General features: G+C 45.7%; 1 pseudogene; it reads right to left on the minus strand.

The window, feature by feature from the left end:
- Positions 1–14,774: 14,774 nt before the first annotated feature.
- Positions 14,775–14,916, minus strand: LOC123146595 (uncharacterized; annotated as a pseudogene).
- Between the last annotated feature and the right edge of the window lie 1,270 nt (positions 14,917–16,186).

Here is a 16,186-nt window from a genome sequence, read left to right on the forward strand (position 1 = left end):
TCTCAGTTAGCAAGGTGGGACTAAACTCCCACCACCACGCCGCTGTGCAAGGCTTTCCGTCCCGGTTGGTGGCACCAACCGGGACTAAAGGGGGGCTTTGGTCCCGGTTGGTGCCACCAACCGGAACCAATTCCCACCCTTTAGTCACGGTTGGTGCCACCAACCGGGACCAGAGGCCTCTTCTTCCCGCCCTTTGGGCTGCTGAAAAGAGACCTTTGGTCCCAGTTGGTGTCACCAACCGAGACTAAAGGGCAGCATTGGTCCTGTTGCTGCCACGAACCGGGACCAATGCTTCGACTATATAAGAAGCACTTGTGAAAATTTTCAGTTTTCATCCCAGTTGCCCCCCGCCCGACGACGCCGCGAGCTCATCGACACCGCCAGCCTGCCCCGCCGCCGTCGCCGTCGCCCGTGCCCGCGAGCCCACGCCGACGCCATCTGCAGCCCACGCCGTCGCCCGTCGCCGTCGCCCTCCGCCCCCCGCCGCCGTCGCCCTCCACCGCCTCCGAGCCGTCGCCCGTCACCGTCGCCCTCCGCCGTCGTCGCCGTCGCCCTCCGCCGCCCCTGCCGTCGCCCTCGCCGGCCGCCCCCGATGTGAGCCGCCGCCGCCACGGCTCTGTTCATTTTTTTCATATAATTTGTATTATTTTTTTGTTCATTGCATTTTTTTCATATATATAATGTATATATGTATGTGGTAGCTATATGATGAATGGATGTGGCTATGTATGTATGAATATAATGTTCATAGCATTTTTTTTGTTTATATATGTTTTTTGTTATATGTATTAATTTTTTATTTAGGTTAGTAGATATCGATTTTAGGTTAGTGCTTAGTAGTTGAACTAGTTGATTTAATAAAACTACTTTATTAAATTTTACTATATATAGAAGTACGTAGTTTATTTTTAGTAAGTACTACTTTATTTTATTTATAATAAGTGCTAACTAGTTGAACTAGTTGATTTAGTAAAACTACTTTATTTTACTATAGAAGTAGTTTATTTTTAGCAAGAAAATTAATAGAAATAGTTTATTTTTAGCAAGAAAATTAATAGAAATAGTTTCTTTTTTTAGTTCAAGCAATTATTCCCGCATCGGCGTCGACGATGCCTATCCCGCATCCTCGTCGTCGACTCGGCGGAGGAGGCCGGCTTGATCAGAGGGGCCATGTCCGGGACTGGGCTCCGCCGGGCTGGTATTGGGAGGTGCTACCATTCGGGGGGCGTAGGTTGGTGAGGAGCCAGCCTGTCGTTGACCCGATCCTTGTTTAGTGGCGGTCGCGTGGGCCAGTAACGGTGCCGAGGCTTCTGGACACCGCGGAGGTGGTACGTCACCGTGTCAGCGAGGAGGACGAGCACGTCCGTCGCTACATGTTTGCGTTGGAGGGCAGGTCCGACAATACCTGGCAGGTTCTTCAGGGATCTTACTGGAGCTATGATCCTGTGATGGTTCCTTCTCTTTGGGTATCCACCGCCCGCGCCGATACCCGTCGGGCGCTACGGTTCTAGCTGTATTAGCGATGCTATATGTATGATAGTATTCGAGGTGTATTAATTAGTGATAATATTCGACGATGTACGAACGCAAGAGATGATGTAGTTTTGCTTATAACTGAATGCATGATAATTTGAATACTACTTTATTTTACGATTTGGTTTTGCTTATTAAATGCTCAAATTGGAAAAGTACTCCTACTTTGAATGCTAAAATTGGAGAGCACTATGCAAGGCGTATGCATTTGATTACTTGATAGCTTATAGGGTTTTTGTTTTTACAGAAATCTAGGAGCCCCCTCCATAATCCGTGCCGTCGTCCCCATCACCGACCCGCCTCCGATCTCGAGGTGAGACCAGCCAAATCTCCATGTCAATATGATTCCTATAATATGAGCCCTCGGGTTGACTTTAAGTCTGTCGAGTCTCCACCATATATGAGAGGACGAAGAATCCCGACTTTTGTTGTGGGGGTAGCTTCTCCTTCATTCCCGTGTGCTAGACAATTTGGTGTAATGCACTCGGGAATGAAAGGAGGAGCTACCATCACCGACAGTCGAATAAGTACACCACGTGAGCTGAGAGTTTTCAAGAAAAGGCTCGACGGACCGATAGTCAACCCGTGATGAATAATAATGATCTAATTTAGGTTTTTTAGTACATATATTTAATTGTACAAGTTTAATATTTGAATTATGAACATAGGAAATGTCGTACTCGGACGACGAAAACCGCCCGGGGGAGTGCGACTGGTGCCACGACGACCGAGGTATGTGCGACAGGTTCCTTGAGCTGGACGAAGATCGGCGCTTCAGCATTAAGCTCGAGGAGACCTTCGATGTTGAAACGGTACGCAAGTACAAGAGTTTTTTTCGTAATTAAGCACGACTTCAACTATTTGAACGTGTACTTTTCATCCTTTCCAATTCGACTAGCTTATCCCATGTTATGCAAGACGCTATGTCTTGAAGAGGATGGGTTTTGAAGACCATGAAAGTATGGAAACAAAGAAAATTCACCTAAGGACCCATCATGGTGTGGATTTCGAAGTTAAGCTGTACAATTCTGAGAGTGTAACCCATTTTAATTGCAAAAATTGGGAAGCACTTTGCAAGATGTATGGTTTTGATGAGGGTATGCTTGTCACCACGGATCTTGGTGATCCTAAAATTGAGCAAGACAATATGGACATTTGGGTCCTTGTTGATACGCTTCCAATTCTTCCCCTATGTGAGCTTCTCAAACATAGTTATTAACTAATTTATATTGTTCATTTCAAAATACTTGACAGCTTATTTCCATTGACAGCTTATTTTGATTGTTCAAACAATGTGCGGAACATGGTAGACAGACCCTACTACACCGATGGCTCTGAGTTAACTTATAAGGAGAAAAATCATCTCGTCGGATTTTGTACTGATCTTGAGAATTACAATATCTATTGTAAAACTCCTCCACATTATGGTCAATACGTGCCACTAGTGCACGTGTTGAACTACGGTAACTACTATGGAGATACCCTGGTAAGATTTTTTACTATTACGACATCCGTACATCTTTTGCATACTTCTAAAACTAGTACATCATTTCTAACTATGAAGTTATTACTATGTTTTTCAACAGATAATCCCAGAGATTTCTGTGCCTCATTTGATGTATCAGAGTGGTCGCCTTAATGTTTTGAACATACGTCCAGGTCATCCTACGAATCTCAACTGTCCATACCGGATTTCTAAGAGAAGTGGAGACATGCAAATCAAGGAATGGAAAAACTGTATGGACAGTCGTAAGGAGGTTCTTGGAAGCAAAAGGAAGTGAAGCGCAAGAATTGGAGTCAGGGTCTATATTGTTTTATGCTATTTTACCTTAAAGAGGGTATTTAGGTCCTACCTAATACTGATGATCATGTGCTAAGAACAATTAAGTAGGGTTGGTTCGATGACTATGAGGATGATGATCGTATGACTTGTTATTAATAACGAGTAGAAGTTGTATGATGATGATTAGTAGGACTTGTTATTATATATGATGATGCATGATGCGAGCATGAAGAGTTATTATATATCAGCGGGTGAAATGAACATGGATTGGATTGAAGTGAAGGAAACATGCATGTGGTGCATGTCGAAAGTAGTACAATCCAAACTTGATCAAGTTAGGATTAGTATTACTTTCGACATGCACCACATGTTGCCTTCACTTCAATCTAAGTCATGTTTAGGCATAGTAGTACGTAGCGTTGGTAAACCAAGCACGGAGATATAAGAGAGGACACTTCTCTTTAATAGCTACCTAATAACAACCTAAATTAACCCCCAAAACCCCTAAATCAGCCCCTTTCAAAAAATAACTCAGCTCCAGCCAGATGTTGACGCGTGCATGCCTATTGGTCCCGGTTGGTGTCACCAACCGGGACCAAAGGCCCCCCAGGCTGGCCGCACCAGCCACGTGGAGGACCATCTGTCCTGGTTCATGTAAGAACCGGGACTAAAGGCCAAGGGCATTAGTAACGACCTTTTAGTCCCGGTTCACAAACCGGGACAGAAGGCCCTCATGAACCGGGACAATAGGCCCTTTTTCTACAAGTGTATAATGCACGCAGATGAACCGGCAATGGATGTACGGTGACAGACACACCCCCGAGTACATTAAGGGCGTGCATGATTTTCTCGAAGTGGCTGAGGCAAACAAGCAGAATGGTTTTATGTGTTGTCCATGCCCTTAATGTGGGAATACGAAGTCTTACTCTGACCGGAAAGTCCTTCACACCCACCTGCTTTACAAGGGTTTCATGCCACACTATAATGTTTGGACGAGGCACGGAGAAATAGGGGTTATGATGGAAGATGGCGAAGAAGAAGAGGACGATGACAACTATGTGCCCCTTGAATACGGTGATGCTGCTGAAGATCAAGATGAACCAGACGATGTGCACGATGATGCTGCAACGGGGGAAGCTGCTGAAGATCAAGAGGAACCAGAAGATGTGCCCGATGATGATGATCTCCGCCGGGTCATTGTCGATGCAAGGACGCAATGCGAAAGTCAAAAGGAGAAGCTGAAGTTCGATCACATGTTAGAGGATCACAAAAAAGGGTTGTACCCCAATTACGAAGATGGCAACACAAAGCTCGGTACCGTACTGGAATTGCTGCAGTGGAAGGCAGAGAATGCTGTGCCTGACAAAGGATTTGAGAAGCTACTGAAAATATTGAAGAATAAGCTTCCAAAGGATAACGAATTGCCCGACTGTACGTACGCCGCAAAGAAGGTCGTATGCCCTCTAGGATTGGAGATGCAGAAGATACATGCATGCCCTAATGACTGCATCCTCTACCGCGGTGCGTACAAGGATTTGAACGCATGCCCGGTATGCGGTGCATTGCGGTATAAGATCAGACGAGATGACCCTGGTGATGTTGACGGCGAGCCCCGCAGGAAGAGGGTTCCTGCGAAGGTGATTTGGTATGCTCCTATAATACCATGGTTGAAACAACTGTTTAGAAACAAAGAGCATGCCAAGTTGATGCGATGGCATAGTGAGGACCGTAAGAAGGACGGGAAGTTGAGAGCACCCGCTGACGGGTCGCAGTGGAGAAAAATCGAGAGACAGTACTGGGATGAGTTTGCAGGTGACCCAAGGAACGTATGGTTTGCTTTAAGCGCGGATGGCATTAATCCTTTCGGGGAGCAGAGCAGCAATCACAGCACCTGGCCCGTGACTCTATGTATGTATAACCTTCCTCCTTGGATGTGCATGAAGCGGAAGTTCATTATGATGCCAATTCTCATCCAAGGCCCTAAGCAACCCGGCAGCGACATTGATGTGTACCTAAGGCCATTAGTTGAAGAACTTTTACAGCCGTGGAATGGAAACGGTGTATGTGCATGGGATGAGCACAGACAGGAGGAATTTAACCTGCACGCGTTGCTGTTTGTAACCATCAACGATTGGCCCGCTCTCAGTAACCTTTCAGGACAGACAAACAAGGGATACCACTCATGCACGCACTGTTTAGTTGACACCGAAAGTATATACCTGGACAAATGCAGGAAGAATGTGTACCTGGGCCATCGTCGATTTCTTCCGACCAACCATCAATGTCGAAAGAAAGGCAAGCATTTCAAAGGTGAGGCAGATCATCGGAAGAAGCCCGCCATGCGTACCGTTGATCACGTACTTGCTATGGTCAATGATTTACACGTAATCGTTGGAAAGGGTCCTGGCGGACTAGCTGTTTCGAGTGACGCTGAGGGACACGCACCCATGTGGACGAAGAAATCTATATTTTGGGACCTAACCTACTGGAAAGACCTAGAGGTCCGCTCTTCGATCGACGTGATGCACGTGATGAAGAACCTTTGCGTGTACCTGCTAGGCTTCTTGGGCGTGTCTGGGAAGACAAAAGATACAGCTGAGGCACGGGAGGACCTGCAACATTTGCACGAAAAAGATGGCATGCCTCCAAAGCAGTATGAAGGTCCTGCGAACTACGCTCTTACCAAAGAAGAGAAGGAAATATTCTTTGAATGCCTGCTTAATATGAAGGTCCCGACTAGCTTCTCGTCGAATATAAAGGGAATAATAAATATGCCAGAGAAAAAATTCATCAACCTAAAGTCACATGACTGCCACGTGATTATGATGCAACTGCTTCCGGTTGCATTGAGGGGGCTTCTACCAGAAAACGTCCGATTAGCCATTGCGAAGCTATGTGCATTCCTCAATGCAATCTCTCAAAAGGTGATCGATCCAGAAATCATACCAATGCTAAGGAGTGATGTGGTGCAATGTCTTGTCAGTTTCGAGCTGGTGTTCCAACCATCCTTCTTCAATATCATGACGCACGTCCTAGTTCATCTAGTTGACGAGATTTTCATTCTGGGCCCCGTATTTCTACACAATATGTACCCCTTTGAGAGGTTCATGGGAGTCCTAAAGAAATATGTCCGTAACCGCGCTAGGCCAGAAGGAAGCATCTCCATGGGCCATCAAACAGAGGATGTCATTGGGTTTTGTGTTGACTTCATTCCTGTCCTTAAGAAGATAGGTCTCCCTAAATCGCGGTATGAGGGGAGACTAACTGGAAAAGGCTCGCTTGGAGGGGACTCAATTTTATGCAGGGACGGATATTCTTGATCTCAAGCACACTACACAGTTCTACAGAACTCTACCTTGGTGACCCCGTATGTCGATGAACACAAGAATAGTCTGCGCTCCAAACACCCGGAGCAGTCTGACGACTGGATTACATGTGAACACATCAACACTTTCAGCAGTTGGTTGGAAACACGTCTCAGAGGTGACAGCACTGTTTGTGATGAGCTGTACTCGTTGTCCAGGGGACCATCTTCGACTGTATTGACTTACAAAGGATACGAGGTAAATGGGAATACATTTTACACGATCGCCCAAGATCAAAAGAGCACCAACCAAAACAGCGGTGTCCGCTTTGATGCACCAACTGAGAGGGGAAAGGACACATATTATGGTTACATAGTGGACATATGGGAACTTGACTACGGACATGATTTTAAGGTCCCTTTGTTTAAGTGCAAATGGGTCAATCTGTCAGGAGGCGGGGTACAGGTAGACCCACAGTACGGAATGACAACAGTGGATCTGAACAATCTTGGGTACACTGACGAACCGCTTGTCCTAGCCAATGATGTGGCACAGGTTATCTATGTGAAGGACATGTCTACCAAACCAAGAAAAAGAAAAGATAAGGAAGCGAATACATCATACGATAAGCCAAAGCGCCACATAGTTCTTTCAGGAAAAAGGGACATCCTGGGAGTGGAGGGCAAGACAGACATGTCTGAAGATTATGAAAAGTTTCATGAAATTCCTCCCTTCAAAGTCAAGGCTGACCCAAGCATCCTGATAAACGATGAAGATTATCCATGGTTACGGCGCAATAAGCAAAGGACACAAGCGAAGAAAAAGTGAAGACTTTCTCTCCACAACTATTATGATGATACCATGCCAACTTTCAACCTTTTCGTAGTTCATTTGAAATGCCTGTTGTAACAGACGAGTTTCCGTATGAAACCCTGATATCTCAAAACAGATTGTCCGTTTTGTACACGAAGTGCATCCAGTTTTTGTCGTAACCCTCTCAACTTTTCAGCACATGCTATGTGGGTGAAATGATGATACCATGCCAACTTTCAACCTTTTCGTAGTTCATTTGAAATGCTTTTCAATTTCAAGGTCTTATAGCATAAAAAAATCAGTAAATGCATGAAAAATAACAAATGAAGACAGAAAGGGTTGAAAACTGATGATGTGGCTTTGAATGTTGCATTTTGAACACACAAGAAGTCCAGAGTTGTAATAAGTTACTAAAAATAAAAGAGAGGCGCAATGCTCACCTGCACGTTGCTTAGCTTCAGGCCTTGAGGAAATAGTGTAGACTGCACAGAGCTATGTGTAGTTTTCGTCCGAAACCTTGATAGCTCCGTGCAGTCTACACCACTTCCTCAAGGCCTGAAGCTAAGCAACGTGCAGGTGAGCATTGCGCCTCTCCTTCATCATCTCTGCACTCAGGGCTTATAAACCGCTGCGAGTGCCTCTCGCTTGGCGAGGTGGGACTAAAAAACAGCTGCAGAAAGAATCAACTAAAAAACTCTTTTACCGGTTCATGCCACGAACCGGTACTAAAGGTGCTCGTGGGGCCCCAGCCTTAGAACACCAAATAAAATGCCTTTGTAACAGCCTTAGAACCGGTACTAAAGGAATCAACTAAAAAGCTTTTATAAACCTCTAGTATTATTGAAACTAAAATTATATAGAATTTATGCAACTAAAATTATCAAAGTATTTTCTGTTCAAAACATTAAAAGCAAAAAGAATTTTCATAAAATAAATACAAAAAGCAAAAAAGAAAATAAAATAAATAAGTATAAGCAAAATAAACTTTTATAAATAAGTAGAAACAAAATAAAATAAAATAAAATAAATAAGTAGAAACAAAATAAAATAAACTTTTATAAAATAAATAAGTAGAAACAAAATAAAATAAAATAAAATAAACTATAATAAATAAACCTTAATAAAATAAGTAAAAATAGCTGCAGTAAAATAAATAAAAATAAAATAAATAAAGTAAAATACATAAGTAATTAGAAACAAAATGGAATAAAATAAATAAGTTTTTTGTTGTAAGTAGAAATGAAACAAAATAAATAAAGGAAAAGAGAAAACAAAAAAACAGGGAAAAAATAAAAATTATGCCACCTACTGGGCCACCACGGCCTGAATACGACTAGAAACCCATCCATGGGCCAGGATTCAGGCCCGCAGAAGGCCCAGTAGGCCCACAGGCATGTACAGAGAGGTTAGGCCCGTAAGCCTACTTTAGAGAGGAGCTCGACAGCTCAGGCGCACCGCACCTTATAAACAGGTGCGGCTCTCTCTCAGTTAGCAAGGTGGGACTAAACTCCCACCACCACGCCGCTGTGCAAGGCTTTCCGTCCCGGTTGGTGGCACCAACCGGGACTAAAGGGGGGCTTTGGTCCCGGTTGGTGCCACCAACCGGAACCAATTCCCACCCTTTAGTCACGGTTGGTGCCACCAACCGGGACCAGAGGCCTCTTCTTCCCGCCCTTTGGGCTGCTGAAAAGAGACCTTTGGTCCCAGTTGGTGTCACCAACCGAGACTAAAGGGCAGCATTGGTCCTGTTGCTGCCACGAACCGGGACCAATGCTTCGACTATATAAGAAGCACTTGTGAAAATTTTCAGTTTTCATCCCAGTTGCCCCCCGCCCGACGACGCCGCGAGCTCATCGACACCGCCAGGCTGCCCCGCCGCCGTCGCCGTCGCCCGTGCCCGCGAGCCCACGCCGACGCCATCTGCAGCCCACGCCGTCGCCCGTCGCCGTCGCCCTCCGCCCCCCGCCGCCGTCGCCCTCCACCGCCTCCGAGCCGTCGCCCGTCACCGTCGCCCTCCGCCGTCGTCGCCGTCGCCCTCCGCCGCCCCTGCCGTCGCCCTCGCCGGCCGCCCCCGATGTGAGCCGCCGCCGCCACGGCTCTGTTCATGTTTTTCATATAATTTGTATTATTTTTTTGTTCATTGCATTTTTTTCATATATATAATGTATATATGTATGTGGTAGCTATATGATGAATGGATGTGGCTATGTATGTATGAATATAATGTTCATAGCATTTTTTTTGTTTATATATGTTTTTTTGTTATATGTATTAATTTTTTATTTAGGTTAGTAGATATCGATTTTAGGTTAGTGCTTAGTAGTTGAACTAGTTGATTTAATAAAACTACTTTATTAAATTTTACTATATATAGAAGTACGTAGTTTATTTTTAGTAAGTACTACTTTATTTTATTTATAATAAGTGCTAACTAGTTGAACTAGTTGATTTAGTAAAACTACTTTATTTTACTATAGAAGTAGTTTATTTTTAGCAAGAAAATTAATAGAAATAGTTTATTTTTAGCAAGAAAATTAATAGAAATAGTTTCTTTTTTTAGTTCAAGCAATTATTCCCGCATCGGCGTCGACGATGCCTATCCCGCATCCTCGTCGTCGACTCGGCGGAGGAGGCCGGCTTGATCAGAGGGGCCATGTCCGGGACTGGGCTCCGCCGGGCTGGTATTGGGAGGTGCTACCATTCGGGGGGCGTAGGTTGGTGAGGAGCCAGCCTGTCGTTGACCCGATCCTTGTTTAGTGGCGGTCGCGTGGGCCAGTAACGGTGCCGAGGCTTCTGGACACCGCGGAGGTGGTACGTCACCGTGTCAGCGAGGAGGACGAGCACGTCCGTCGCTACATGTTTGCGTTGGAGGGCAGGTCCGACAATACCTGGCAGGTTCTTCAGGGATCTTACTGGAGCTATGATCCTGTGATGGTTCCTTCTCTTTGGGTATCCACCGCCCGCGCCGATACCCGTCGGGCGCTACGGTTCTAGCTGTATTAGCGATGCTATATGTATGATAGTATTCGAGGTGTATTAATTAGTGATAATATTCGACGATGTACGAACGCAAGAGATGATGTAGTTTTGCTTATAACTGAATGCATGATAATTTGAATACTACTTTATTTTACGATTTGGTTTTGCTTATTAAATGCTCAAATTGGAAAAGTACTCCTACTTTGAATGCTAAAATTGGAGAGCACTATGCAAGGCGTATGCATTTGATTACTTGATAGCTTATAGGGTTTTTGTTTTTACAGAAATCTAGGAGCCCCCTCCATAATCCGTGCCGTCGTCCCCATCACCGACCCGCCTCCGATCTCGAGGTGAGACCAGCCAAATCTCCATGTCAATATGATTCCTATAATATGAGCCCTCGGGTTGACTTTAAGTCTGTCGAGTCTCCACCATATATGAGAGGACGAAGAATCCCGACTTTTGTTGTGGGGGTAGCTTCTCCTTCATTCCCGTGTGCTAGACAATTTGGTGTAATGCACTCGGGAATGAAAGGAGGAGCTACCATCACCGACAGTCGAATAAGTACACCACGTGAGCTGAGAGTTTTCAAGAAAAGGCTCGACGGACCGATAGTCAACCCGTGATGAATAATAATGATCTAATTTAGGTTTTTTAGTACATATATTTAATTGTACAAGTTTAATATTTGAATTATGAACATAGGAAATGTCGTACTCGGACGACGAAAACCGCCCGGGGGAGTGCGACTGGTGCCACGACGACCGAGGTATGTGCGACAGGTTCCTTGAGCTGGACGAAGATCGGCGCTTCAGCATTAAGCTCGAGGAGACCTTCGATGTTGAAACGGTACGCAAGTACAAGAGTTTTTTTCGTAATTAAGCACGACTTCAACTATTTGAACGTGTACTTTTCATCCTTTCCAATTCGACTAGCTTATCCCATGTTATGCAAGACGCTATGTCTTGAAGAGGATGGGTTTTGAAGACCATGAAAGTATGGAAACAAAGAAAATTCACCTAAGGACCCATCATGGTGTGGATTTCGAAGTTAAGCTGTACAATTCTGAGAGTGTAACCCATTTTAATTGCAAAAATTGGGAAGCACTTTGCAAGATGTATGGTTTTGATGAGGGTATGCTTGTCACCACGGATCTTGGTGATCCTAAAATTGAGCAAGACAATATGGACATTTGGGTCCTTGTTGATACGCTTCCAATTCTTCCCCTATGTGAGCTTCTCAAACATAGTTATTAACTAATTTATATTGTTCATTTCAAAATACTTGACAGCTTATTTCCATTGACAGCTTATTTTGATTGTTCAAACAATGTGCGGAACATGGTAGACAGACCCTACTACACCGATGGCTCTGAGTTAACTTATAAGGAGAAAAATCATCTCGTCGGATTTTGTACTGATCTTGAGAATTACAATATCTATTGTAAAACTCCTCCACATTATGGTCAATACGTGCCACTAGTGCACGTGTTGAACTACGGTAACTACTATGGAGATACCCTGGTAAGATTTTTTACTATTACGACATCCGTACATCTTTTGCATACTTCTAAAACTAGTACATCATTTCTAACTATGAAGTTATTACTATGTTTTTCAACAGATAATCCCAGAGATTTCTGTGCCTCATTTGATGTATTAGAGTGGTCGCCTTAATGTTTTGAACATACGTCCAGGTCATCCTACGAATCTCAACTGTCCATACCGGATTTCTAAGAGAAGTGGAGACATGCAAATCAAGGAATGGAAAAACTGTATGGACAGTCGTAAGGAGGTTCTTGGAAGCAAAAGGAAGTGAAGCGCAAGAATTGGAGTCAGGGTCTATATTGTTTTATGCTATTTTACCTTAAAGGGGGTATTTAGGTCCTACCTAATACTGATGATCATGTGCTAAGAACAATTAAGTAGGGTTGGTTCGATGACTATGAGGATGATGATCGTATGACTTGTTATTAATAACGAGTAGAAGTTGTATGATGATGATTAGTAGGACTTGTTATTATATATGATGATGCATGATGCGAGCATGAAGAGTTATTATATATCAGCGGGTGAAATGAACATGGATTGGATTGAAGTGAAGGCAACATGCATGTGGTGCATGTCGAAAGTAGTACAATCCAAACTTGCATGCATGTGGTGCATGTCGAAAGTAGTACAATCCAAACTTGATCAAGTTAGGATTAGTATTACTTTCGACATGCACCACATGTTGCCTTTACTTCAATCTAAGCCGTGTTTAGGCATAGCAGTAGCATTGGTAAACCAGGCACAGAGATATAAGAGAGGACACTTCTCTCTATTCGCTACCTAATAACAACCTAAATTAACCCCCAGAACCCCTAAACCAGCCCCTTTCAAAAAAAACCTCAGTTCCAGCCAGATGCTGACGCATGGATGCCTATTGGTCCCGGTTGGTGTCACCAACCGGGACCAAAGGCCCCCCTGCCTGGGCTGGCCGCAGCGGCCACGTGGAGGACCATCTGTCCCGGTTCATGTAAGAACCGGAACTAAAGGCCAAGGGCATTAGTAACGACCTTTTAGTCCCGGTTCATAAACCGGGACAGAAGGCCCTCACGAACCGGGACAATAGGCCCTTTTTCTACTAGTGTACAGGTTCGTCCCCATGATCAAGAGGTGTAGACTCGGGAAGTAACAGAACTTCCGACCGGAGAGGGGTGCCTGCATTTGGATTTAAAGATGCAAAGGGAAAAATTGTTTCATCAAAAATAACATCACGGGATATATAGACTCGACCAGCAGCAACATCTAGGCATTTGAACCCTTTGTGAAGATTGTTATAGCCAAGGAATAGGCACTGTTTGGAACGAAATTCCAATTTTTTTGAGTTATAAGGGCGAAGATTCGGGCAGCAAGCACATCCAAAGAGTCGAAGAGAATGATAATTGGGTTGTTCTTGAAACAAACGTGTCAGAGGAGTTTCAAAATCAATCACTTTGCTGGGGGTGCGATTTATCAAGTATGTGGCAGAGAGGAAAGCCTCATCCCAAAACTTCAAGGGCATAGAGGCATGGGCTAAAAGGGAGAGCCCTACATCAACAATATGTCTATGTTTCCTTTCTGCTGACCCGTTTTGCTAATGAGCATGGGGACAGGAGACATGGTGAGTGATTCCCAATTGACGAAAGAAGGAATTTAGGCGTTCATATTCGCCACCCCAGTCGGTTTGCATAGTGATGATTTTTCTATTGAACAATCATTCAACAAGAGTTTGAAATTCATGAAAGACTTTAAACACTTCGGATCGGTGTTTGAGTAGATATATCCACGTGAATTTGCTGTAATCATCAATGAAAGACACATAATAGTTTTTCTTATTGATAGAATCACGGGCAGGCCCCCATACATCAGAGAAAATTAGCTCTAAAGGAGCTTTAGACACACTGTTTGAACTAGGATAAGGAAGTTGGTGACTTTTGCCCATTTGGCATGCATCACAAACACCTTCTTTATTCAACTCACTACTAGAAAAGGGAATATCATTCTGTCTAAGAACATGACGCACTATGGTAGAGGACGGATGCCCTAGCCGACTGTGCCACCTTTCAACAGGTAGTTTATTTGCACCAAACGCTTGTTTGCTTGATCTAAGAGGAGCCGATGATACGGGGTAGAGACCTTGTCTACACCTGCCGCGAAGAAGGGTTTTCCTCGTTCCCTGTTCCTTGACGAGAAAGAAATTTGGGTGAACTTCAAGGAAAGTATGATTATCATTGGAAAAACGATGAGCAGAGATAAGGTTTTTGGCGGCATCGGGCACATGCAAGATATTCTTTAGATGAACATCACGAGTAGGGGTACGAACAGTAGTGTGACCAATGTGACTAATTTCCATACCTTCTCCGTTTGCAGTGTGGACTTGGTCGTTGCCGTGGTACTTGTTGTGGGCGGTCAACTTGTCGAGCTCGCTGGTGATGTGATCAGTGGCACCTGTGTCTAGATACCAGTTGGTATCAACTCCATAGGACGAGGTTGTGGCAGATCCGGCGCTCTTCTCGTTCTTGGTGTAGGAGATGTTGAAGCGACGGTAGCATTCAAGGGCGGTGTGGTTCGGCCTCTTGCAGATTTGGCAGACGACCTCAGGAAGGTCATCGGCTCCTCTGTTGCCGTTGTCGTTGCCGTTGCCGCGACCTCCATTGCCGCGGCCACCGCCTCCATTGCCACGGCCTCTGTTGCCGCGGCCACCTCCTCCATTGCCGCGGCCACCATTGCCATAGCCACGGCCACCTCCACCGCGGCCAAAACCACCACGGCCACGGGAGATAGCATTGACTGAGGACTGGGAGGAGTGGTTGCCACCTTCGAACATAGCAAGACGCTTTTCAAAACCGATCAACTGAGAGTAGAGTTCAGCTACCTTGATTGGTTCAGTCCTCGCGGTGCAGATGGACGAGACAAACGAGATGTAGTCGTAGTCTAGTCCTGTGAGGATGTAGGAGACCATGTCATCATCGTCGAGCGGCTTGCCTGCTGAAGCCATCTTGTCGCCCAGCGCTTTCATGCGCCCGATGTAGTCGGTGATGGTCGCGGTGCCCTTTTTGGTGGTGGAGAGGGCGATCCGCGTGTTGACGATGTTGGCCTGCGTCTGGGAGAGAAACATCTCCCTGATGGCGGTCCATGCCGCGGCGGCCTTGGTGCAGTGGGCGACTAGGATCATCACAGGTGGCGAGATCGAGTTGAAGATGAAACTCAGCACCTGCGAATCTTGCGCCAAGGTGACAAGATGCGCCGGGTTTGGCACATCTGTCGGCTTACCATCTTTGTCGGCAAGCTTGGGCTCCGGGAACGGGTGATCAGGGTTGAGATGATCGATCAGCTGCGCTCCGCGGATGGTGGCTAGGGCTTGCGCACGCCAGACCAGGTAGTTACCCCGGTGCAGCTTGTCAGCGATGGGAATGAGGGCAAAAGCGGCGGCGGCGGAGCTGGAGCTAGCCATGACTAGGGTTGGATGTTGGAGAGGAAGTTGGCTCTGAATACCATGAAAGATTGAATGGAGCGTATGCCTCTGGTAGGGACGTGTTGCATGTTATATAGGCTAACAGGTTTACAAGATTTGGTAGTTCGGTTGTATTGGATTGATCCTCAAGAAAAGCTATACAAAGAGATGAGGATGAATCCTAACAACCGGAACTACCTGATTACAATGACTCACGCAACACGTTATCCTACCAGGCGTATATACGGTTTATATTCATATCGTATATACATGTTACAATATATTCTAACAAACACCATTCCTAGCACTACCGCCGCGAAGAGATGAAGCCACATATGACAAACCATGGGTTCCAACGCAGCGCCTTCAGGAAGGGAACGACACCGGAGCGCCGCCACCGCCCGATCCGAGGATCAGAGTTTCCCTGGAGCCGCATGACGGGCCATGAGAGCCGCGACGACACCTTCAAGAAGGGAACGAGCTTCGCCACTGTCGGTCCGTCCGAAGAAAGAACAGGTTTTCACCCCGGCCAATACTCATCGCCACCCAACGCCACACCCCGGCTACCACGCCGTCCACACGGCCATGGCCAGCGGGCAGCACCAAGCCACGGACTCTGCCCAAGAGCACCGCGCTACCACCACCAGGGACGCCGCCCCGGCATCCAAGACCTAGACACCGCCTCACTCGAGACTCGCCGCTACCCCAACCAAAGAGACGAGCGGAAAGGTCCCACCTTTCGCACCCCTAGGCGACCCCCAGCATCGAGGCCCAATAGGCCGGCCAGAACTGGCAT

The sequence above is a fragment of the Triticum aestivum genome, chromosome 6D, assembly GCF_018294505.1.
Source record: "Triticum aestivum cultivar Chinese Spring chromosome 6D, IWGSC CS RefSeq v2.1, whole genome shotgun sequence".
Lineage (NCBI taxonomy): Eukaryota > Viridiplantae > Streptophyta > Magnoliopsida > Poales > Poaceae > Triticum > Triticum aestivum.